The sequence below is a fragment of the Protopterus annectens genome, chromosome 10.part0, assembly GCF_019279795.1.
Source record: "Protopterus annectens isolate FY-2018-M chromosome 10.part0, PAN1.0, whole genome shotgun sequence".
NCBI lineage: Eukaryota > Metazoa > Chordata > Ceratodontiformes > Protopteridae > Protopterus > Protopterus annectens.
Window position 1 is genome coordinate 568560307 of NC_056744.1, and position 26381 is coordinate 568586687.

The 26381-nt window shown below is 40.8% G+C and overlaps 1 non-coding gene across 1 annotated transcript; it reads right to left on the bottom strand.

Moving 5' to 3' along the window:
• Positions 1 to 9289: 9289 nt before the first annotated feature.
• On the bottom strand, positions 9290 to 9361 carry TRNAE-UUC. The gene has a single exon. It is a non-coding gene; the product is annotated as a tRNA-Glu (tRNA).
• Positions 9362 to 26381: the final 17020 nt, after the last annotated feature.

The following is a 26381-nucleotide window of genomic DNA, read 5'->3' on the forward strand; positions in this document are numbered from 1 at the left end:
GTTAGGACGAGTTGTTGAGTGGATTACTTGGGAGATGTTGTAGAGGTTAATGGACAGGGAGGGAGAAGGTGTGTTAATTTTATTCCAATCTGTGTTAACGTCACCAAGAATGTAGGTTTCATATCTTATTTCATAAGAGGCCCAATGAAGAATGTTTTCGAGGGTAGAGATGTTGTCGCCTGGGGAGATATATAAGGAAATTATGCAGATTTTCTTATGTTTATTTAGTCGAAGGAGGCTTACTGTAATTTCAGTATTTTTAAAGTGTGGGGTTGGGATTTGAAGGGGGATTAAGGAGAGTAGGTTATTGTAGATTACAGCAGAGCCTCCACCTTTTTTATTTAATCGGTCACTTCTAAGGATGTGGAAACCGTGAGGTAAGATTTCAGAGTCAGCAATATGAGGTTTTAGCCAAGTTTCAGAGATGGCTAAAATGTCAGGTTGGTTATGGATAATCCAGGCTTGTAGTTGGTGAACTTTGTTGTTTAGGCTCTGGGCATTCATAGTGAAGAATTTAACAGTGTTAGCAGAGAGAGGAGAAGGAGTGGAAGGGGGAAATGATTATTTGTAGTAAGGGAAGTAGGGGAAGGGGACTAGGGTTATTTGCTGTAGGAGAAGAAGGGGGAAGGAGGAGGGTGTTATTACTGGGAAAGAGGCAGGGTCCGGGGTCGGGATGGATATCTCCGGATAAGGCTAAGACATTACAGGAGAGAACTTTTAGTCTTATAGGTTTGCATAGTAGGAAGTAGTTAGGGAGTAGCAGTAGTTTATGGGAGAAGGTTTTAGATGTGAAGAAGAAAGCTTTGGGTTGGAATAGGTAGAGTAGTTTAGGTGGAATGAGAGAGGAGGATATGGAGTGGAAGTGAGTAGATAGAAGTGGGGGAAGGTGAGTGCAAGGGATTATTTGAGAAAGAAGTGTGAATGGGGGAGAATTGGAAGAGTAAGAAGTAGCGTGATACAGGGGAATAAGAAGTATGAGAAGGGAGAGAGGGACTCGGATAGTATAGAGGATTTTGGAGGGCATTCTTAGATTGGGGAGGGGTAATGAAGAAGAACTGTAAATAAGTGGATAGGTTGGTAGATGAGGATTGGAAAAGAAGAAGAACAGGATGGAATTATTAACAGGAGGAGAGGTAGCGGTAGAGGAGGAGTGGGAAAGAAAATGAAGGAGATGAAACCTGAAGGGGATGAGATTATTAACAGTAGGAGAGGAGGGAGCTGAGAATAGAGATGTATATAGGATAGTGGAGAGGGAGGAGTAGTAGAGAAGGAGTGGGAGGGGAAGGAAAGACAGGGCTTAGACTAGTTAATTGATAGGTGGGAGGGGTAATAAGATGAGGATTGTGATTAGTTAATTGTTATGAGTGGGAGGAGTAAGTGCAGAAATAAATGTAGAGGTGCTGGGGGTGGGTGAGATTTGGGGGCAGGGTAGGGGAGCGGAGTGAGCCCGCAGGGCGAATGGAGTGGGAAGAGCCAAAGAAAGGAGAATGTGAGGAAAACAATCAGAAAGTGAGAGATCCAGGAGGTAAGTTTGCAGCGATATGTGGGAGTTTGAGACTTACAGAGTAGAACAGAAGAGTGTGGCTGAAAAGGGAGAGACAGTAGAAGAAGGAAGAGGCTTTATGAGGAAAAGAGATTGGGTGTTTATAGAGTGAGAGGTGAGTAGGTGGTCCAGGGACAGAAGTGAGTGAGGGAGCAGTGGGGGAGATGTCCAGGAACAGTGTAGGGAAGCAGGTTAAGAGAGGAAGAAGTAGTAGTTACAGTAGGATGATAGAGGAGCGCCACCTGGAGGGCAGTCAGTATAATGAGACAAAGTCACCAGAGGGAGATATCAGGTTAAGGGAAGGAAGGGGCTATCATAGTTCAGGATGGGGGGAATAAAAACTAAAAGTGAAGAGTAGGGACTATAAGGAGACAAAGAAAATGGAAGTTTAGCTGCTGGTTGACCTGGCAGTGAAGTGCACGGCAAGCTAGTAGAAGTTAGGTACTGACTCTGTATGTCACAAGAAGGTCAACGCAGTACACATACTTTCACTAAAAGTCCTTGCTGGGAGTAATATTCGTGGAGCAGATGGGAATGCCAGGGTTTGATTTAAAGTTCCTTTTCACTTTGAGGGTTCTTAGCATAAACATCAGCTAGGGTACATTCAGGCAGATTAGAGCAAGATAGGCAGAACCCAGGTTTCACTAAAAGTCCTTGCTGGGAGTAATATTCGTGGAGCAGATGGGAATGCCAGGGTTTGATTTAAAGTTCCTTTTTACTTTGAGGGTTCTTAGCATAAACGTCCGGTAGGGTACAATCAGGCGGATTAGAGCAGGATAGGCAGGACCCAGGTTTCACTAAAAGTCTTCGCTGGGAGTAATATTCGTGGAGCAGATGGGAATGCCAGGGTTTGATTTAAAGTTCCTTTTTACTTTGAGGGTTCTTAGCATAAACCTCTGGTAGGGTACATTCAGGTGGATTAGAGCAGGATAGGCAGGACCCAGGAAGTAGGAGCAGACGCTAAGGCCAGGACAGCACAGCAGCCATAACACTACAGAATTCTTGAGTTTTACATCAAGTTATGGAGAGCACAAGATTTCATATTTAGACATTGAGTTAAGAAAAGATAGTAGTAACAGCAGGTACGTTAGTACCATATTTAGAAAGGAAACATATTCTAACAGCTTCTTACACTTTACCAGCTGTCACCCGTATCACCAAAAAAGATCTGTGGTGAAGAGACAGCTGGTAAGAGCTGCTAGAATGAATACCATACTAAAGCGAAATTCAATTGTCAGTCCAAAATGATAGTGTATCTGGCAAAATGTCAACAATGCCATGTATTCCATATAGGGAAAACTATTAGGACCTTGAGGGAAAGAGTATACGAACATTTGTACAGTATTAGTCATAGGAAGTCAGAGAATGCTCTTGCAAGACACATAATGGAACACCCAGAACACACATTCAAGTTTGAAGTCATAGATCAGATTAGATCAGACGGAAGAGGTGGACCTGATAGCCTTTTACTAGAGAGGTTAGAATTGGTGTGGCAATTATGCACAAATGCCTGCCTATATCCTGGAATAAATGAAATTTATTCCATTTTATGCATCTTAAGATTAAAGAACTTAAATAGGTGCACTTAATGTAAGTATAGTAAGTATAGTATAAATATAAACTATGCGAGGTATAGGCAATCAAAAACATCTCTCATTTATATATATATATATATATATATATATATATATATATATATATATATATATATATATATATATATATATATATATATATATATATATATATATATATATATATATATACATCTTGTTCTGTGTATGCAAGTATAGCGATCTACTTTATTTGTAAATGCTATATAACACTCGGTTAATTGATTATGTAACACTTAATGAATTCCAAACAGTGAATAGATTGTGTTGTATGTATCACGTCACTTAGTAGGAGGGTACTTATAATGGGGTAGTAGAAAAGTTTAGTTTATCTGAAGAAGTCTTTGTATTTGGAAGACGAAAAGCGCTTAATTTAACTTGTTTTTACTTGGCTGGGATTTTTTATTAAATCGCTATTACAATTTTACAACTTGGCAACTCGTAATTCCTAATTGAACAAAAAATAGAACTGTCTGAAGAGAAGGATACTATATGGATTGTTTGTTGCAGTTATATTTTTACAAGCTCTGTCTGAGTGTTAATTATTTTTTCCTGTTTATTACCGGAAGCTATCTCTTTTACTAAAGCTGAAACTTGAACTATTTTTTGCCAAGCAGCTGCATGATTCTTCCGGGCGGCCGCAGTGGTGCAGCGGTTAGCATTGCCACCTCACAGCAAGAGGTTCTCCAGTTCAATCCTTGGCTGGGGAGCCTTCTGTGCAGAGTCTGCATGGCCTCCCTGTGGTCGCATGGGTTTCCTCCAGGTGCTCCAGTTTCCTCCCCCATCCCAAACACATGTTGTAGGTGGATTGCACACTCTAAATTGGCCCTAGGCGTGAGTGCATGTGTGTGCCTTCTGTGGAAGGTTGGGTGCCGGGCTGGCAACTCGACACTGTAAAACTCCACTGCCAATCATGAGCAGACAAGTGGTCTGCTGTGCAATCCCTAACCGGGAAAAGCCGGAAAAAGAAGAAGAAGACTCTATCTTTTAGTTTGACAATTTTGTAGGAACAGTTCCTATTGTGATGCCTCATTTTCTGTTGGTCTTTCCTTAATGTCTATTGTGGACTTTAGCAGTTTAACCAGTGCATCAGAGTGAGTTTAAAAAACAATTCCACCCCTTGGCTTACTAAAGATACCAAAACACTCATGCAACAAAGGGACAAGACCTGGAAACTTTAGCATCGCAATAAGCTCCCTGACACCCTACTTAAATATAAACAACTCCACAACCTAGCCAAAAAACATATTATACAGGATAAAAAAAATCATATTATAGCAAACTCCAGTCTAACCATTCCATGAACCCCAAACAATTCTGGAACTCCATCAACTCTCTTCTCAACCCAGGCACCAAAAACAACCCTTGCCCTGACACTAGTAAATCTGACCCAGAAATAGCTACTCTATTCAACTCCTTCTTTACTAACTTCATAGCAGAACTCACCAAAACCTTCCCAAACAACTCCTCCTCCCCCAACTTAAATCCTCTCCCCAACCTTCCATCCAAAACACTCCTCCTATATTTCATCACAAACCCATCCCCACCTTATATATAAAAAAAACTTCTCTCTAAGATTAAGCCATGCTCCAATGCCCCTAATAACATCCTCTCACTCTTTCTAAAACTTGCAGCAGACAGCATCGCCACCCCCATTAGCACACTCATCAATAGATCTATACAGGAATCATATGTTCCCAAACTGTGGCGTGCAGCCTTTATCCTACCCCTCCATAAAGGAGGCAAAAATAATAACATCTCCAACTTCTGACCCATAGCAATTCTCTCATCTTTTGCAAAAATTCTTGAGAAATGCATCCACCTCCAGCCCATGCCTTTCCTTATAAATAACCAACTCCTCACCCCAACACAATATAGGGTGCCGTCCTGGCCATAGCACAATAACTGCTCTTCTCTCTTTTCTAGACATCGTAAGCCATGCCCTTGACTCTGGAGAACTTGTATTCACAGTCCTCCTTGACCTCTCCAAGGCTTTTGATACAGTCTCTCATACCCACCTTCTTAACCACCTTTCTAATCTTAATCTCTCAGAAAACACCATTACCTGGTTCAGCAGCTACCTCTCTGCTAGATCTCAGGCTGTGAAATGGAAGACTGGCACCTCAGCCTTCCTTCCTACCCCAACGGTAGTACCCCAGGGATCCATACTCAGCCCAATGCTCTTTAATATCTTCATTATTAATTTCCATGCAGCCATTCCTAACACTAAGATAGTACAATATGCAGATGACTCAACTTTGGTTTGCTCTGCTTCTAACCTCCCTGAGTTCCAAACAAAATCTCAAACTGCCTTCTCAGCTACTGAGAACTGGATGTTTCAAAAGCACCTCTCCCTGAATGCCAACAAATCAAAAATCCTACTATTCTTTCCCTCAAAATCTCTCCCCTAACCAAAACCTCTTTCAATATTATCAGCCATGCCAACTCCACTATAGAAGTTGTTCCTTTTGCTAAACTTCTTGAGGTTACTATTGACGAACACCTAAAATTTCATGCCCATATTCAGCTAAATATTAAGAAAACCCATCAGAAACTTGGCATGCTGTACAGAAACTCCCACTTCCTCTCTCCTTCAACAAGACAGACCCCCGCCACTACCTACTTACTACCTTCACTGATGTATGTTGCTCCCCTACTAACCAACCTATCTTCCTCCAGCAATTATCATTTTTACCTACAGAAACAGTGACAGTAAGTATGCTTTTCAGTAAACTGGCATCTTGAAAGTCAGGAAAGTTTATTCCTTTAAGAACCAAAGAACAAATGCAACAACTTTCTTTGAGTGTTTCTATACTTAGCACCTGCATCAAGACCATAGTCCTAATTTATAATAAATATAGCACTAGAAACAAATCTCTTTGGTAAGACTCTATTGTTAACTTAAAAGAAAAAGACAGGAAATCTTCAAACACTGGACCCATCCCAGTTTAGTTTTGTTAAGGACTGGTCATGCCTACTAAACTTGGTGGACTTCGAGAACGTCACTAGAGCCATGGGCAAGGGCAAAACAGTACATACTGCCTATCTTGAATGGGTAAAGGCATTTGATACAGTACCTCACTCAGGTATTATAGACAAACTCAGAAATTTAGGCATAAATTCCTTTATCACTGGATGGATAGCCATATATCACAGTTAGGACACATGAAGTCAGTGTGGGAGATTCTACCTTTACCTTTTAAATATTTGTAAAAGAACTACAACAAGCACTAGTTAATATTCTGTTGGTGCCAACTTGCATACAGTCAGTATTAAACAGCTCAGCAATATCAGGAACTTCCAAGTGAGTGAAACCGAGATTTTGTCTTTGCATCTGCTCTGAGACATTCAACAGCATGTTCAACAGAGTGGGAGTTTCCAGTTTGCAGTTTTGTTCTACAGCCTGATCACCTGTTAGCCATTTCTGAAAATCTTAAGCCTCTTTCTGAAATAACATGGATACCATCAAGGACAGAAGTGTTAGATGCACACATTATGTGGCCATAGACTTAAACCAGACTCCTGATAACGTTTGGACATTATTACATCAGTGGTATGAACTAGTCAATAGTGATGTTAAATGTAATAAAGCATTGCCATTGTTTGGTATAAATAGAAGTGAGAAAGTTTCTCTGTGTAAATGGATTAATTGTTTTGATCAGTATATGCAAAAGTATGAAACAAGTTGAATGTTTTAACTGTGGAGACAGATATCCTTGTTTTTAATATGTATAAAGACTGTGAAGGATGTCAGAATTCTCAGATGTAGTCAAAAGTCATTTTGTAATGCCAGTTTTTACCTTTTATAGAGAATTCCAGTCATTTTTAGATCATTCTAAAAGCTTACAGGTTGTACTGTAGAGACACCTGAAATGTTTCAGACCTACTGCTCACAGTGGGATACTCTTAGCAAAGCTAATGAATTATCAGACAAACAGCTGGCTGATAAGCTAACACAGCTTAATGTTTGTCTTTTCAGCTTTTCCCGGTTAGGGGTCGCCACAGCGGAACTCCGGTCCGCTAATGATTGGCAGTAGATTTTTATGGTGCCGAGTTGCCAGCCTGACACCCAACCTTCAGAGAAGGCACATCCATTCATGCATGTCTTTCGGAGGCCACTCGACCACGGGGAGGACATGCAGACTCCACACAGAAGGCACTCCAGCCATGAATCGAACAAGAGAACCTCTTGCTGGCTACCACAGCTTAATGAATTACATTATTCCTCTGCTGTAATTGTCCATCACATTATGCAATCAGTTTCGAGAAGTGTATAACACCTAAGCACATCAGTCCAAACTGCATTTTTATGAAGTTACATATGAATTCTGGAGTCGTTAGTATAAATTACTGTGTTGCTGTCTCTATCCCAGGTAAATAAAGGCTACTGTTACAGCTGCATGACTTGAAAAGTTGGTCTGATCTAGATGAAGGACTCCTGCATTGCAAAAGTGTGGTAAGATTGTTCTTCCAACTCTTTTACAAATGTTAGGCTGCAGATTGTTTTGCTTATCCTTGATTCAGCTGAACAGCCTAGATGAAATTCTGTGTTGTGTCTTTAAAATTTCCTCAGTAGCTGCTTGAAGACTGCAAGTTTGCTGATGTGTCGTTTTTATTTACCTAGATGTTTATGCTGTTTTTTTTCAGAGCAGTCCTGGGGGTCAGTGTGTTCCAACCAATCCCTTTTAGCTTTCAGAGTTGTACAATGAGTGCTGCACAGACTGACAGCTCCACCCTCAACAGAAGCAGCATGACTGGTCACATTCAGTGCTGCACTGCATGATCGAAAATGCGCAGATAAGTCACAGAACCCTGTTAGCGATGCTCTAAAGAATATTAGAAAGGGTTATTCAAGTTACATATATCAGAGTATAAGTCACTGCTCTGTCCTATTTCATGTGTAACATGGGCTGTGTAGAAGTAGTACTCTAGATACCACTGTTTCAAGTGATAAAAATAAAATCAAAGCTGTGTTTACAGTGCCCTCTGCTGCTAGTTTGGAGACCTAATATATACAGCATTTGGTACTTCAAGGTGTTCTCCTGTCCAGCTGCAAACAAAGCCCAGCCCTGCTTATCTTCCAGTATTAGGCGGGTATAATCATTGAAGTTAGTCTCTAGCCAGAGACAGATGCTTTCACAGTATCTTTATAGTGCAGTTTTCAGTTGCTGGCCATGTACTTCCTATTGTCGTACATTTCTTCTCTACTATTCTATTATTTCTTTTTGTGGTAGCTGTCATGCTGTAATTCCCAGTCAGCAAGTACAGCAATGCAACTTTTAACTGTCACATGATGCATGCTGCATCTGCTATACCTGATTATTTAATCTCTTCATAAAATAAAACAATTGTGGCAACTCTCAAGAGCTGTAAACACTAGCTTTTTTTTCACACACACACACACACAGATTTTTCCAGTGTTCTTTCTTGATATCAGCATTGCCAAACTTCAGCCAACATTTTCTGTAGGCTTCCACATGCACAGGTATGTCAGGAAAGTAATAATCAGCAGCTAGTAATGCAGTAACAAAACTGCAATGTACACTAGAGTATTAGTGTGCCTGAGAAAGAAATGCATCAGAACATTTAGAATGTCTACTTGAAATCCATCATCAATAAATCCAGTTAAAAGTGCTTAGCAGATCCATGGCTAAATAATGTCTGCAGCTGTTCCTCCAACACCCTTAACCCTGTACATCCTTGTTCTATTACCCATGTAATGATCTTTTTCATGTGGTGTCAACATTGGCTTGCTGTTAATGTGGACCATAAGTGGAAAAAAAAAAAACTGAAGATCAGAGAAAACATAGGAAATGGATAGTACACTTTCACTGGTAAACAAAAGTTCCATTTGATTAATCAGGAATGAAAGCACCCTGGTGCTTGGTATGAGGTGCACTCAGAGACCACAGCTAATGAAAAAGTTGCAGTAAATAAATACACAGAAAAGTTGTACATTTCCTATTTCGAGTGCCAGATTTGTTGACACACTAAGTTTAAAGGCTTCCTTCAACCAATGAATTATTTGTTTATTAATGTTTCTTAACCGTGAAGTTTTAATTGGGTATAATCCAATGTCATCAGAGGGCAATTTAGAAAACTGCCACATATTTAGATGTGCACAAAATTAATGTTCCCATACCGGGAGTCGAACCCGGGCCGCCTGGGTGAAAACCAGGAATCCTAACCGCTAGACCATATGGGATTGTGCAAGAGTTTGCTGTCATCTTTATTAGTATACTTTTCATTATTAATGAATAAAAGGTGTAATACACTGTAAATTCTCATAATGCAAATGTGGTACATACATTTTTTAATCTTCCATATTTCATTCTTTTGTCATTCTGTAAATGGGGAAGTAAACTAAACCAAAAGTAAGGTGGATGCTGCAGAAATTCATTTCTCAAAGAAGAGCTGAACTCCAAATTGTGTCTTTCGGCTTTTCCCGGTTAGGGGTCGCCACAGCGGAACTCCGGTCCGCTAATGATTGGCAGTTGATTTTTCTAACGTACTGAGTTGCCAGCCCTAACGCACAACCTGCAGAGTGGAAATATTTGATTACAATAACATGCACCTGTATCATGTGCAAGAAGTGACTAGCATGCTATGCTAACTTGCTAATAAGCTAACTCTTACCATTTCCTTCTGTTATCAAAAGAAGTGAAATTCTGTCAGATAGTTCACAGATTATGCAGCACTTTAGGACTGTGTTGCTCACACTCAACAGGTAGTTATGCCAGGCTAGCATTAGAATGGTTTCCAATAACAGGACTCTATGTAAGCTGCCTGAAATATCTCCTTTTGGTAGTACTACAGAAAGACATCAAGATTTCCACACCCTCTCTGTGTGGACTCTGCATGTCCTCCCCGCGGTTGGGTAGCATTCGAAAGACATGCGTGCGTAAATGGGCATGCCTTCATTGAAGGTTGGGCATTGAGCTGGCACCTCGGCATTTCGTAAAAATCTACTCCCAATCATTAGTGGACCAGAGTTCCGCTGTGGCGACCCGTTACTGAGAAAATGCCGAAAAAGACAAACAACAACAACCATGAGTCATAGAAACTAGTGATCAATGAAGATCTTAAAAAGCCTAGCCTTACATTCCCATGGTATTTTTAGTGCTTATATTTGCATATATATTACCCAGAAGCAGGCAGAATAATGCTGTGTTAGGACATTTACTTGTTGTCCTCATCCATGAGGGACATTGGTGCAAACCAGAGGTGAATTTGCAGCTTCCCATCCTTTCATCCAAATTGCATATGAATACAGGAAGAGATGTACTTCCTTTTATGTAAATGAAAGATGGTTCAGTAGAAGAGGTGTTTTGTATGATACACACACACACATCCCTCCGACATCTTCTATTTATGTTGCAGAAGAGTTCATAGGTGTGTATTAGGCTAATGGCCCTGGAGCCTTTACAAGTCTAGTCCATAGGATTACTCTGGCATCATGCCACCTGACCTTAGTTCCCAGTGCCTCTGTCGAGTAGAGCCACTGGAGTGATCCTCAGGGTGAATTTTCTATTTCCCATCCACTCATCAAGATTTCTCTTGAAGAAGGCCAGTGAGGTGCTCTGCTTGACATGTATGGGAAGTCTATTCCAGAGCATGGGCAGTCTCTGGGTTATGAACCTGTCCCTCCAGCATGTTCTGTTGATTGTGCTAATGAGGTAGAGGTCTCTGGAGTGTGTGGTGTGGAGGGATTGGGATTTCTTTAGATGTAGCATTTCTAACAGAGCTGGGTCAGAGATGGCTTTGTAAGTCAAACAGAGATCGCCTCTTAAGTAGATGATATGAGACAAAGAATAGTTGGAGTTTTTTGAGTCTGTCCATATAGGACAAGTGTTTAAGGCCTAGGATCCTCTTTGTGAGGTACGTTTGCAGCCTCTCCAGTTGTTGCAGGTGTCTAGTGAGGTACATAACAAATGGGGCATTGTACTTGATGAATGGCCTAATGAGGGAAGAGTAGAGGAAGACAATGACCTCTTTCTTCCTGGCTGGAAAACCCTTAGTAATGAGATGTGTCACATAGAAGGATTTTCTGACCACAGTTGCAATGGGGTGGTTAAAAGAGAGGTTGCTGTGAACCTGTGTTCCCAGATCTCTTATAATGCCTTCTGTGTTCAGTGTATTACCATCGATGTGATAATTCATGAGAACCTGTTTTTTTCCCAAAGGGGATGACGACACTATTTTTGGCATTGAGCTTAAGGCCATGGTTCTGACACCAGTCTTTGGTCTCAGTGAAGCCTTTTTGCAGGATGTCAACATCACTTGGGGAGTTAATAATAGCTCCCAACTTGCAATCGTCTGTGAACTTTGTCAGGCAGAGTCCCTTTTTGTTGGCCTGGACTTCAGAGAAGTAGAAACCAAACAGGAGAGGACCCAGGACCAAACCCTGTGGGACTCCACTCATGACTGGTCGGCAGTCAGACTTGAAGTCAGCTACTTTCACACTGTGGCTTCTAGCTGTGAGCGAGTTTGCAACCCACCTAGTGATGTAGGGGTAGGTGCCTAGCTTAGTGAGGTTTTCTATGATTCCTGAGTGGGGAATGGTATCAAAGGCCTTGGCCAGATCAAAGTAGGCTGTATGAACCACCTTGCCTTCATCCACAGATCTGGTGACTGACTCAAAGAAGTCGACAAAGTTGAGCAGGCATGATCTACCCTGCACAAAACCAAACTGTGTGGGAGCCAGAGTTGGGAGATTCCTTATAGACTTGTTTATTAGGTCCATGATGGGAACCATGTACCAACTCTTTAGCTCAACTTTTCTGGAATTCATAAATTCCACTGCCTTGGATCAACTTATTCACACCCCCACCAGGGGCAGCAATATCCTAGAACTGGTCATTACCAACATGGGCAACTGGTGTTCCACATCAGAGGTCAATTGCTCGTTAGTCAGATCCGACAACAAGGTAATCACCCTAGACATCCACATCCCGCCCCCACCCCCAATTAGAGAAACCACCGTAAAAAACTTCTCCAAAGCCAACTTCACATTTCTTAAGACAGAAGTGGCAAACTTCATGACACTCATGCAGACGGACAATAGAGACACGACTGCTGAATCCTACACAAATGCACTTTATAAACACTTACAGGAGTGGATGGATCATGCTATCCCTAATGAAACCAAGATGCTATCCTCCAAAAAAAGGAAGCCAATCTGGTGGTCCTCTGCCGTAAACAAACTCTACAACATAAGAAAGAAACTGCTGCTGCTGCAAAAAAAAAGAGTAAAATCCCATGACTGGAGGAACTACCTGGTCAACCTCAGTAAGAAGCTGAGATCCCTCATAAAATCCTCCAAAGCTAGTTACGAAAACAAAATTGCCACTGACTCTAAAGACAACCACAAAGCATTCTATAGCTATGTCAAGAATCTCAATGGCAACACTCAGATCTGCTCTGAGTTACAGCACAATGGCACTAAATATACAGAACCAACTGATATTGCCAACATCCTGGCAGATAGGTTCAGTGCTAACTTTACCCCCCCTCACCCCCTAGAGGGCCCATCTCTATACCGGAAGAATGCAAAGTTCCTGTAATCACGGCTGCACAGGTAAAAAACACACTCTCCAAAGCCAAGAACACACCGTCCATGGGACCTGACAATATCCCAGGCTGCGTTCTGTACGAACTACAGAATAAACTGGCACCCAACCTAAGTACCATGTTCAATCATAGCCTCACCTCAGGCTTTGTGTCCGCTGAATAGCACACCACGATGGTTATCCCACTCCACAAAGGGGAAGCTACGACAGACCCCGAGAACTACCTCCCCATTAGCCTTACGAGCCTAGTCTGCAAAGCCATGAAACTTATCATCATGGAACTCATAAACAAAGACATTGGTAATCTCCAAACTCTGGACCCTACCCAATTCGGGTTTGTAAAAGGCAGATCATGTCTCCTAAACCTGATTGACTTCTTTAAAGCAGTCACCAAAGCCATAGATGAGGGTAAGGTGGTTCACACAGCTTATCTAGATCTCGCCAAGGCTTTCGACACCATCCCCCACTCTGGAATTATAGATAAGCTCACTAAACTAGGTATAAATCCCTATGTCACAAGATGGGTTGCCAACTGGCTCATGGACAGAACCCACACTGTGAAAGTAGCAGACTCCAAATCTGACTTCAGACCAGTGACAAGTGGAATACCACAGGGTTCAGTCCTAGGTCCTCTCCTGTTTGGTATCTACTTCTCTGAAGTACAGGTTAACACAGAAGGTCTTTGGCTAACAAAGTTTGCAGATGACTGCAAACTAGGAACCATAATCGAAACTCCTAACGATGTGGACATACTACAAAAAAGCCTCACTGAGACAGATGCCTGGTGTCAAAGCCATGGCCTGAAGCTCAATGCCAAAAAGTGTATTGTCATCCCCTTTGGTAAAAACTCTGTACCCATGAACTACCACATAAGTGGTTGCCTGCTTAACACTGAAAGTGTGATAAGGGACCTTGGGACACAGGTGGACAGTAGTCTCTCCTTTGATAATCACATCACCACAGTGGTCAGGAAATCCTTCTACATTGCTCACCTTATCACAAAAGGTTTCTCATCCAGAAAAAAAGAGGTCATTGTTCCTCTCTACTCATCAATCATTAGACCCATTATAGAGTACAGTGCCCCTTTTGGTATGTACCTCACAAGACATCTACAATAACTGGAAAGGCCACAGAAATACCTCACAAAGAGGATTACTGGCCTCAAAACAGATGCCCTACGCAGACCGTCTCAAAAAACTCCACCTTTTCTCTGTCGCATATTGCCTACTCAGAGGCGATCTCTGCCTAACATACAAAGCTATGTCAAACCCAGAGCTGTTCAACATGCTCCACTTAAATAAATCCCAATCCCTCCGAGCCGCACGCTCTAGGGACCTAAACCTTGTTGCCACAATAAACAGAACATGCTGGAGGGATAGATTTCTGTCCCAGAGACTTCCCATACTCTGGAACAGACTACCTATCTATGTCAAACAGAGCTCCTCATTAGCACTCTTCAAGAAAAATCTTGATGCTTGGATGGGAATTAGGAAATTCACCCCAGGGATCACTTCTGTGGCCCTGCTCGACAGGGGCACAGGAAAATAATTTTCTTGGGTGGCGAACGCCAGGGTACCTTTTTGGCTAGGCTTATATAGGCCCTAGGTTTAATAGCCTAGTACCTACCAATGAACCTGTGATGGTGCATTCCATAGCTTTGCATATCAGAATTGTCAGGCTAATGGGGCAATAGTTCCCCGGGTCTGTAGTCTCTCTTCCTTTGTGGAGAGGGATGACTATAGAAGTGCACCATTTGGTAGGGACAAATCCTGACGTGAGGCTGTAATTGAACAGGGCACACAGGTGAGGTGCCAAGATCCCTTCAGCTTTTTGTTCACACAAGAAGGGACAACTTTCAGGAGATTATAATTTAGCTACATTCTGTTTATAAGGTTAATTGATACTAGGTCCAGCTCATACACTGAAATGTTATCACCTTTGTATTCAGTATGTAACTACAGTGCCTAAACATCTACAACAATATAATATTTTGCTTATGTATGGTTAAGGAGCGGTATTATCCAACTGGGTTCTAGAAACAAATTCTTCATCCCAGAAATTTTAAGGGATAATTCCAGTGTTTAAAATTAGGGTCCAAGTTAAGCTGACAGAAGTCACGCCCACTTTGACACATCACTTTCATTTCCACCCACAATGTCACATTACTTTTAAATATTTTATTTATTGACATTTGTTAACTGGGTTGGTCCAGCTGGTCTTGTGACTCATTTTCAGTGGAGTCCCGAAGAGAAAAGCTCCAAAACAAAAACACAAACATTTTACAGAGAATCAAACATTTAAGTCAAATGTGGTCAAATTCAGTTATACAAGAACATTAGAGAGCCAAAACAGAAATGCAAACACATGATATATAGATATCAGTATTTTTACAGACTAAACATATATTTACATATTTACAAAAAGAGTTAAGTCCAACAGTATTGATTGTAGAGCTTAATAAGTATCCATAATAGTGGAGTACTTAGCTGTATGTGGAGGGACTGAAAAGGTATATAGTAGGGTTGTGAGGAGCTTAAGTAGGGGAGTGACAAGGATATATTTTGGAGGTGAGTAGATGAAGTTTGAGTTTTTCTTTAAAGTGGGATGGATGAATGATGGAACAAATGTCTCTTGGGAGTTTATCCTGTAAATCCACAGTTTCAGTCTTGTTTCAGCTCCCAGGATAAACTAATCTTTGGATTTGTGTTCCTCTCCAACTTACATTGGATTGGGGAACTATGCCCCCAGCTCCTGGCTCATATTTAAAATAAAGAAAGCTGTGCCAGGGAAAAGGGACATCAGTGTATACTAATTTTTAAATTTTTCATCACTCATGCTTCTGCAGGTGTACAAGCAGCCTGCTCATAAAAATTGGTGCATTTGTCTAGTAGTATTCAGAAATCAGGACATATCAAACTAGAAGCTGAAGAAAGAACAGAAGAGTGGATCTACTAATGCTCCAACCTTCTGTCACTCACTTGCTTTCTGTGGAATTTCTAGCAGGTCAGAGAGTCACTACACCAGGATAGTATTCAAAAATCAGAATACAGTAAAACATGAAAGAAAGAGTTGTGAGCTTTGGAACAGCTTTTGAACAGCCCATCTGTTGGAGGAGAGGTTTCAGCTCAGAAACTGTAGTTTTATTGGTCGTTTTGGGCTATTTCTATCCCTTTCATCTTTCTGTTTAAAAACCCGTGTTTGCGTGGTTTTGTGCATCCTGCAGCGCTGCTTAGCTAGGATTAAACTATTCCCGGTGTCATAAAAGCCAAACTGGAGGCAAAGCTCTCTCAACCCAAGACTGAACTTCTCAGTCAAGAGGAGAAGGTAAACACTCGCATCACACCACACTCATCACAGTCACATTACACCTACACCACCAAAATACACACATAGATACACAAAAACATTCTCTGAGGCTCTCAATAAGAATCTACCCAAGCAACAGAGACCTCCAAAGCAGAAATGCAAGCAACCTCCACCCCTCAGCACAACCCAAAAGTCACATAACACACAGACCCAGTGTGCTACAAACACAGCCCATAAAGCAAAACAATGTGCCTAACACATTACTCATACGTGACTCTATAGTCAGGCACACTGATGTTCCACTCACCAGACTAGACAAGGAGAAGGTTACTGTTAGCTGCCTGTCAGGTGACAGGATCCGCCACATAACCCACACACTCAGGTCACTCCACAACAAGTACAGATATGACGCAGTTACTGTCCATGTTGGTGTGAACGACATGAGACGTACCTCCCTGGACTACATGAAAAGAGACATGGAGGAGCTCTCCAATCTGGTAATCCAAGCAAGTATGACCCTGGCCCGGAGTAGCATCCTATCTTTGCCCAGAATGATACCACAGTACAAGGACAAAATGATTGACTTCAACAATTGGCTAAGCTTCTGGTGTCATTCTAAGGGGATCCAGTATCTGCTGCCTGGGATGACATAGTCGACAGGCCACGATGCTTTGCCAGAGATGGCCTGCACCTGTCACCCCTGGGATTCTGGATACTGGCTAAGGCTCTTGCCGCCGCTATAATGCCTTTTTTTAGGCAAGGTTCAAGTGACAAACTTATCACTGTAACAGATACAGGCAAGCAACAACTAAGGTTAATGCTACTCAATGCTATAAGTCTAAACCTCAAAATGCACTCAGTCGAGGCACTCTTTAAAATGGAGAACATTGATATCTGTGCAGTGACTGAAACCTGCTTCAAGGCTTCAGGGAGCACCTATGCATTATCAGGATATAACTCATAGCATACCTTTTGGCCATCTAACCAGGACCAGAACACCAAGGGTGGAGGTGTGTCCATATTCATTAGGGATATCCACACCTCCAGGCTATTTGCCCAACATAATGCATTCGACATCATCCAAGTGTACAACTAGTTCTGGGCAGAACTGCAATCCATATTGTAGCTTTCTACAGATTCTTCACCATGCTCTAGGATTCCTACTCCTCCTTTCTTGATATACTGGGTTCAACCAAACACCCTAATAATGGGTGAGTTCAACTACTCCACCATTATCTGGGAAAACTACTCATGTACCAATTCCTTCGCTCAATGCTTCCTAGAATTCATAAACTCCAATGCCCTGGATCAATTTATCCACACCCCCACCAGGGGAAATAATATCCTAGACCTAGTCATTACCAACATCAGTGACTGGTGTTCCACACCTGAAGTTAACTTCTCATTGGTCAGATCCGACCATAAGCTAATCAACAGATATCCACATCCCGCCCCCACCCCCCATTAAAGAAACCACTGTAAAAAATTTCTCCAAAGCCAACTTCATGCTTCTTAAGACAGAAGTGGCAAACTTCGCAACACCCATGCAGATGGACCATACAGTTATGAATGAAGAAACTTATACAACTGCACTCTATGTGCACTTACATGAGTGCATGGATCATGCTATCCCTCGCAGAACCAAGATGCTATCCTCCAAAAAAAGGAAGCAAATCTGGTGGTCCCTTGCTATAAACAAACTCTACAACAGAAGGAAGAAACTGTTGCAAAAGAGAGAAAAATCCCATGAATGGAGGAGCTCACTAGTCAGCCTCAGTAAGAAGCTGAGATCCCTCATAAAATCCTCCAAAGCCAGTTATGAAAACAAGATTGCTACTGACTCTAAGGATAACCACAAATCATATAGCTATGTCAGGAATCTCAGTGGCAACACACAGATCTGCTCTGAGTTACAGCACAATGGCACATTTATTTCGATTCAGCAGTTGTAACTGCATTGTCCATCTGCATGGGTGTCATGAAGTTCACCACTTCTGTCTTAAGAAGCATGAAATTGGCTTTGGAGAAATCTTTTACTGTGGTTTCCTTAATGGGGGGTGGGGGCGGGATGTGGATATCAAGGGTGATTAGCTTATGGTCGGATCGGACCAACGAGGAGTTGTCTTCAGGTGTGGAACACTGGTCACTCATGTTGGTAATGACTAGGTCTAGGATATTTATAGTACACATGCGCAGAACAGGTTTTTTTTCAATAAATGTTATTGCAATACACATTTGTAGTGAATAAATAACCAAAAAAGATGTGTGTATTAATTAGTGTTTTAGAAAGAAAATGCCAGAACTGCTACCAATACAGCTAAGGTCACTACATCAGAAGCAGACAGGAAGTACTAGCTAGCAGTCCTAAGCATTTTTGAAAAGAAGTTAAATCATTAACTGGAGGAATTACAGAAACTAATAGTCCCATTAACACTACCAAAGAGAGGCACACATTTGTAAATGAGTATGAATATTTTCCAACTGCAGCCATTCAGGGCCTAGCAAAAAACTTCATCCTAGAACAGCCCCCACCTCTAATTATAATCATATCAGAGGAACAATTCACCCTATCTTCTCAGCTGTACTGACTAGCAAAATACAGTACAGCATTCTGTTTCAGATAACTTACTACAAAAAAGGTTAATACTGAAAAAGGGGTTAAAAAAGCTCTTCTTAACTTGAATAAAAAGTGAACAATAAAATAACTAAAACTCCACCCTTCCTTCCTTTCCTCAAAATTGTGAATCCCTTATTGCTAAACCCATATCTTTAACCTTTCACTTACATATGATATCATTCTAACAGCCCTCAAACATGCCTTCATTGTACCATTTCCCAAAAATCCCAAATCAAAAGAGTGCAAAGACTACAGACCTACAGCAAAATCTTCCTCACTCAACAATAATCTTCAAAAAGTTAATCTATAAACAATTTTTTGATCACAATAATAAATGTAGCCTTCTTGGTGATATACAGTATGGATTCAGAAACTCCTTTAGTACCATAACACCATTATCTTTTGCCACTAACACCATTTTTAATAATATGGATGACTTCAAACTGACAGGTGGTCTTTTCATAGATATGACAAGAGCCTTTGACACTGCCAAACTTTTCCTGTATACATCTATAAGATAGTTTGAATGCTATTACAAACTAGAAAATTCCAAGTACTATCAGGCAAGTCACTGTCTACCCAAGGAACCATTAGATGTCCCACAAGGATCAATACTTGGGCCTGTTTTGTTTTTACTATTAATGACGTTGCTGCAGATCTGTCAAAACTCAATATAGTCGTGTACGCTGATGATCTGCTGCTGTTTGAATCAAATAGCGAAACTAACACCCAGCAGTAAGAACTTCAGACTAGTTTTAAAAGGGTCTAAATTAGTTCTTCAACAGCTTAGGTTGTCGAATGCTCAGTGATCAACACCTAAGCGTCAAAGTTTCAAAATCGCAAATGGCCATATAAGCAAATTCTTTCCTCGGGAAAGAATTTGCCTCGCTGTTATCGGAGATTTGCCCTTTCCCCAATTTAGCGTGATCTCAGAGTTGATATATTTAGTTAGTGGGGTGGGGGGTATAGCCCCCCATGTCGGGGGCAGTGGGGATGAACCCCCCACTATATTTACTTTGAAAAGTTAATTTTATTTCTGGACGGCCCAGCGAATTCTTTCCCGTGGAAAGAATTCGCGTATATGGCCATTCGCGATTTTGAAACTTCAACACTTAGGTGTCGATCATTAAGCATTCGACAACCTAAGCTGTCAAAGGAATAATATAGACCCTTTTACAAGCCTCTGGAAATGGACAAATGAAAATATGCTGCTTATAAATCACAGAAAATTGCTGGAATGGTCTTTGAGACCACAAAAGACTTACAGAAAACTGCACCTAACAAAAACTGTCACTTCAAAGAATATGCTGTCTGTAGTAACAAGCAAAATATACAGGAATCACATTAGGCCCTATCCTCTCATCAAGAAACAATATGGGTAATATTAGCAAAACACTTAAACAGTTAAAGTTAATCTACAAGATCTCCCACCTCCTCACCCCCAACAAAATCAAACCCATAGCTAGAAATATACCCATCCTAAAAACTGAGTATGGGCTCCATTTTATAACTCTTCACTCTACCACAAATATACAAAATTACAAACTACTGTTACTGAGATCTGTAGATTTGCTCTACTTGCTGAACCAAGTACACATCATTGTCAAGTCTTCCAGTGCTTCAGGTGGCTACGCGTCAATGAAAGATCAATCTTGCTACTAGGTTCACAGATATATACATCACTAAAAACGGAACTTTGTTGTTCTCTAAAGTCCAACAAGTAAAAACAACCAAACTATTGCATGAGAGAGAGTCAGGAAGAGGGCTTAACACTCATTAAACCATACCTTAAGAAAGCCACAGTAGTATGCACATATGCAGTGGCTCCAGCATTCTGGAACATACCTCTCAACTGTCCAGATTTTTACACAATTTCCAGATTTTCACCTCATATTTTTGGTCTATTCTTCATAAAATTTGTGTTTTTTTTGGCAAATCATTTGGATGGTCTAAGGCCTGAAGTCATTAAAGAATGCCGTACATTTGAGTTTCAGACTTTAAATCCTTGAGAGAATTTATGTTAACACAAACCCTGTTACTCTAGCAGTTTTCTAAGTTTATAAGAGCAATATTTAAAATCTGTCCCTATTTTTTAGGCCTTTGTCCCCCGGTTTTTGTCAGGCTTTCTCCAAATTTCTTGCACTAAGAGGTTGAAAGGTATGTGGAATAAACTCCCAGAAAAAGCTAGGAATCATTCAAAACTAAGCTAAAAGAACAACTAGTGCAGGATATCAGATGCCTATGCCTTAGAGACAATGGCTAGTCAGAAAACGCTGTCCAGGAGAAGAAATTGATTTGATAATTAACCTATTAGAACTTGTTTTAAACAATAATTATTTCATCTTTAAATATTTAGAAAACCTTTATATAGCAATTCATTTCTACATGTCCAGTTGACAACATTTTTGAAGAAGAATGTTCCAAGTTAAGTGATATGTTTCTAAATAGAGGATATCCCACTAAATTAATTCACACAGTTATGTGGGAAGTTAAACATAAAAGGCAAAGTGGACATTTTAGTCCAATTCTTAGGACAGGTTACAACCAACCTTCATTAGAAATCCTGGAATTCCAAGATAACAACATAAGTGTAGAAAATGAAAGTCATAGAAGTATTGATTATAAAACCAGTTTTCTTACTCAATTTAATGATAAAGCATATAACAATTGGGAATTTCTTTTACTTGGAAATCAATTTAACACCATTTTAGGTGTAAAACCCTGTATTGTTTTTAAAAAAGCACCATCACTAAAAAATTTACTGGAAACTCCAATACAAACATATAAAATGAACCTACTGTAAATTTATTCAAGTTCTCAATTAGAGATGTTAAATATCACATAAAGATAAATGTAATATTTATGAGCATTTATATGCCATTTTTTTCTATTCAATGTGGTAGAAATAGTCATATTCATATCCTGGGATAAATGTAATATTTATTAACAATATTTTTCTTGATTCAAGCTTTTTAATGTGTTAACATATGTTAAGAGAGTATATATATATATATACATTTTTTAACAATCAATTTTGGCATGGTCTAATTGGGATTTTTTAAAAACAAATATACATAATACATATATTTTACATATATATTTTTTCCTATATAAATTCACTTCTGCTTTTTATTTGTAAAGTAAGTTGTTTTTTAAAACTCATTGGTTTAAAAATTCATTTTAATGAAAATGGAATTATAGTGAATGTTTAGAAAGAATAGTAGATGTAAAAATTCATAAAATGACTTCTCTGTAGCATATTAGAACAGAGTAATTAATTTGAGCTGTTTAATGATTGATTAATTATTTAATTGTTTAATTAAAGTTGCATTGTCAGCATGTATATATACCCGTGTATTTTCCTGTATAAACTTGTCTGAAGAAGTGCATGCATTGGCGTGCATGAAAGCGCTAACAAGTAAAAGGATTTCTCTCAGCACCTCTTTTTCATATTTGTTACTATCACTTTGGTTTCTTTTTTCCAAGTTTGGTTTGTTTTTGGTTTTCATAGTCAGTGCTTGACGCCAGAGTAAATGGTTAATCATTGCATGCTATGCCTATTCTAAAAAACACACCTGCACTTAGTATGATTGTACATTTACTAGAATGCTGAGTATTATAATGTCTTTCTATAACTGTGCTCTGTGTACACACTTTGTATTGGTACGCTACCTGTCTTATTTGTACAGCTGTCTTTATATATACGGCTGCATATTTGATTTATAAGTATTACTGTATTAATAACTACTATACTTTTATGTGCCATCTGGCCAGGTCAGGGCTGAAAAGGGTCTGTGACCAGGCCACCTATCCAGTTAAAACTGAAAATAAATAAAATACAATAAGTGTGTGTGTGTGTGTGTGTATATATATATATATATATATATATATATATATATATATACATACAGAGAGAGAGAGGGAGATTGATTAATGGTGTCAAATATGTCCACTCCTTAAACTTTTTAACCTGCTGGCCTTACAGCTGACCCAGATAATTACCTGTCATTCTTATGAGTATCATCTGCATAGGTTCATAGGGTCATACTAGGCTATCTGCCCTAGGGCATTTATAAGCCTAGCCAGAATGTGTTTGGCTTTCGCCACCCTTTTTAAATTTATTTTGCTATGCCCTTTTTCGAGATTAGTATACTGTGCCTCTAACAGTGACACAGAAGTGATACCCAGGGTAAACCTATGATCTCCCATCCACTCATCAAGATTCCTCTTGAAGAGAGCCAATGAGGGACTCTGCCTAACCTGGACTGGGATTTTATTCCAGAGTGAAGGGAGCCTCTGGGTTATGAATCTGTCCCTGCAGCATGTCCTATTTATTTCAGTGCTGAGGTTCAAGTCTCCCGAGCGCGTAGCTCGATGGGATATGGATTTTCTGAGGTGCAGCATGTCCATTAATTCCGGGTTGGACATGGCTTTATACATCAGGCACAGATCGCCTCTGAACAGGCGGTATGCCACTGAGTAGAGCTGGAGTTTCTTTAACCGGACAGCATATGGCATCTGTTTGAGCCTTTGATCTTCTTGGTGAGGTACTTTTGGGGTCTTTCCAGTTGCTGCAGGTGTCTGGTAAGGTACATCCCAAAAGGGGCATTGTACTCAATTATGGGCCTGATGAGGGATGAGTAAAGAGGCACGATGACCTCCCCTGATCTAGATGTGAATCCCTTCATGATTAGGTGGGCTATATAAAATGTTTTTCTAACCACTTTGGCCACGTGGTTGTCAAAGGAGAGATTGCTATCAACTTGGGTCCCCAGGTCCCTAATTACTTCTTCTGTACTTAATGGATTACCACCTATGTGGTAATTTGTGGGCACTTTGTTTTGCCAAAGGGATGACTATACACTTTTTGGCATTTAGCTTGAGGCCATGGCTCTGGCACCAGTTGTCTGTTTCTATGAGGCCCTTTTGGAGGATGCTTGTGTCGGCTGGAGAGTCGATTATGGCGCCCAGTTTGCAGTAATCTGCGAACTTGGTCAGCCCCAGTCCTTCCGTGTTGGCCTGTACCTCCGAGAAATATATACCGAACAAGAGAGGTCCCAGGACTGAGCCTTGTGGGACACCACTTGTAACTGGTTTGGAGTCTGACATGGCTCCAGCAATTCTAACCATGTGGGTTCTGTCCTTGAGCCAGTTTGCAATCCATCTAGTGACATAGGGGTTTATATTTAAGCTGGTGAGCTTATTTATAATGCCCGAGTGGGGTATTGTATCGAAGGCTTTTGCGAGGTCCAGGTAGGCTGTGTGGACCACCTTCCCCTCGTCAATGGCCTTGGTGACTGTTTCAAAGAAATCAACCAGGTTTAAGAGGCAGGATCTGCCCTTAACAAAGCCGAACTGGGTAGGATCCAGTGTCTGTAGGTCCCCAATATCTTTATTTATGAGGTCCATGATGATCCTTTCCATAGCTTTGCATACCAAGCTAGTCAGGCTTATGGGGCGATAGTTTCCAGGATCCGTTGAGGCACCACCTTTATGGAGAGGGACCACTGTTGCTGTACGCCACTCTTTGGGCACATATCTTGTAGTAAGGCTGAGATTGAACAGTAGTTTTATGTTTGGGTTTAGCTCTTCTTGGAGTTCATGTAGGATGCAGCCCGGAACACCGTCTGGTCCCATTGATGCTGTGTTTTTTGCTTTGGAGGGCGGCTCTTACCTGAGCATCTGAGATGTCAGGGGCAGCACTCTGCTGGGATAGATATTTGCCCTTTTGGTGGGGGAGAAGTTTGCGCTGAACCTGTCAGCTAGGATGTTGGCAATGTCTGTGGGTTCAGTGTATTTTTTGTCATTTTGGACTAATTCTGAGCATATCTGGGAATTACCACCCAGGTTCCTAACATAACTAAAGAAAGCCTTGTGATTATCCTTAGTGTCCTGTGCAATTGTTCTCTCGAAGCTGGCCTTAGACAATTTTATGAATGCCCGTAGTTTTTTGCTAATACTGATCAGTGATGCCTTCCCTTTTTGGGATTTTGCTCTATCATTTAGTAGCTTCCTCCTTCTATTGTATAGATTGTTTATGGCTGGGGTACACCAGACAGGACGTCTGCCTTTGGAGGATTGGGTCTTGGTTTTATTTGGGATCGCATGATCCATGCATTCCTGAAGGTGTTCATATAATGCGTTTATAAAGTATTCTGCTGTCTGGGCCGCATTTTCCACAGGCCCGGGGGCTTTGAAGGATTCCACCTCGGTTTTGAGAAGTGTGAAATTTGCTTTAGAGAAGTTTTTCACTGTGGTTTTCTGGGCAGGGGTTGGGGTCAGGATGTGAATATCCAGTGAGATTAGTTTATGGTCTGATCTTACCAGTGAGGGATACACTTCTGGTCTGGAACATAGAGTCCCCATGTTGGTGATGATCAGGTCCAGTATGTTTTCCCCTCTTGTGGGAGTGGTAACAAGTTGTTCCATAGCATTTGAGTTTATAAATTCTAGGAACCTTTGGGCTAGGGTGTTGGAGCAAGAGTAATGCTCCCAGTCTATGTTTGGGTAGTTGAAGTCGCCCAATATAATGGTGTTTGGAGAGACCTTCATATTTTCCAGTGTTCTGAGGAAGGCCGAGTGGGGTTCCTGGGTTTGGGAGGGTGGTCTGTAGCAGGCTATAAACTGGAAGGCAGTTTTACCCACTGTTAGTTGCACATGGATAGTCTCTGATGCTTCATGCTTTGCCACCAACCTGGAGGTGTGGGTATCTTTGATGAATATCGATACTCCCCCTCCTTTTGTGGTTCGGTCCAAGTTTTGGGGCCGAAAAGCATGGTATGAGCTATAACCTGGTAGTACTGGGGTGCTCTCGGGAGCCCTGAATCAGGTTTCTGTTACTGCACAGATATCGATGTTCTCCATGCTAAGGAGAGTTTCGAGTGCATGTATCTTGAGGTTTAGACTTCTGGCGTTGAGTAGCATTACTCTTAGTTTCTAAGTCAGAGTCATGGAATATGTTATCATAGACTTGGCCTCAATAGTTTGACTTTGTGAAGTGTACACTCTGATTACTGAATCTGGCAACTTGTTAAAAAGGGTTAGAGAGACTGTAAACAGTGGCTACATAGTACACATTGCATATCTTAAGCTGACCAAAGCCTTCAAACACCATTTACAAATTTGATATCATACAAATGCTACATGCTTTAAAATTGACTCATATCTGGTACGGCTGATAAAATGAATAAAAAAAAACTGCTGAAAGACAGAACCCACGCAGTGTGAGCTGCAGGTGCCTCATCAGAAAATATGAAAGTGACCAGTGGTGGCCCTCAGGGATTGGTGCTCGGACTTCTCCTTTTTGACTTTTAGATGTCCTTCCTTACCACTATTACTGTATTTTTTACAAAATGGATATCCTGCCAAGGATAGCCATATGTCTGGCCAGCATTCCAAAGCCTTAGGTCCTTCCAAGCACCATACATCAAACATCTGTCTTATGTCCATGACGTAAGGTACATAAGTGACATATGAGCACTAAATTCTTCTCCAGCAACTTCAGCTCCTTCCCATAGGGACCCTAAGGAGGAATGGTTCAATATCTCTCTAGTGCTTTTTAACGCCTTCTTGGCTTTACAGCAACCACATTTTGCTTCTTCTTCCTCTATTTCTACACCTCAAAACAGAAAGTGGGAGTCGTGTTCTGAAAAATAATTTTCTTTAGATTCAGAATCTGTGGATTATTCATCCCAAATTCAGTCTCCTGTGAGTATAAATTTGAGGTAGAAGAT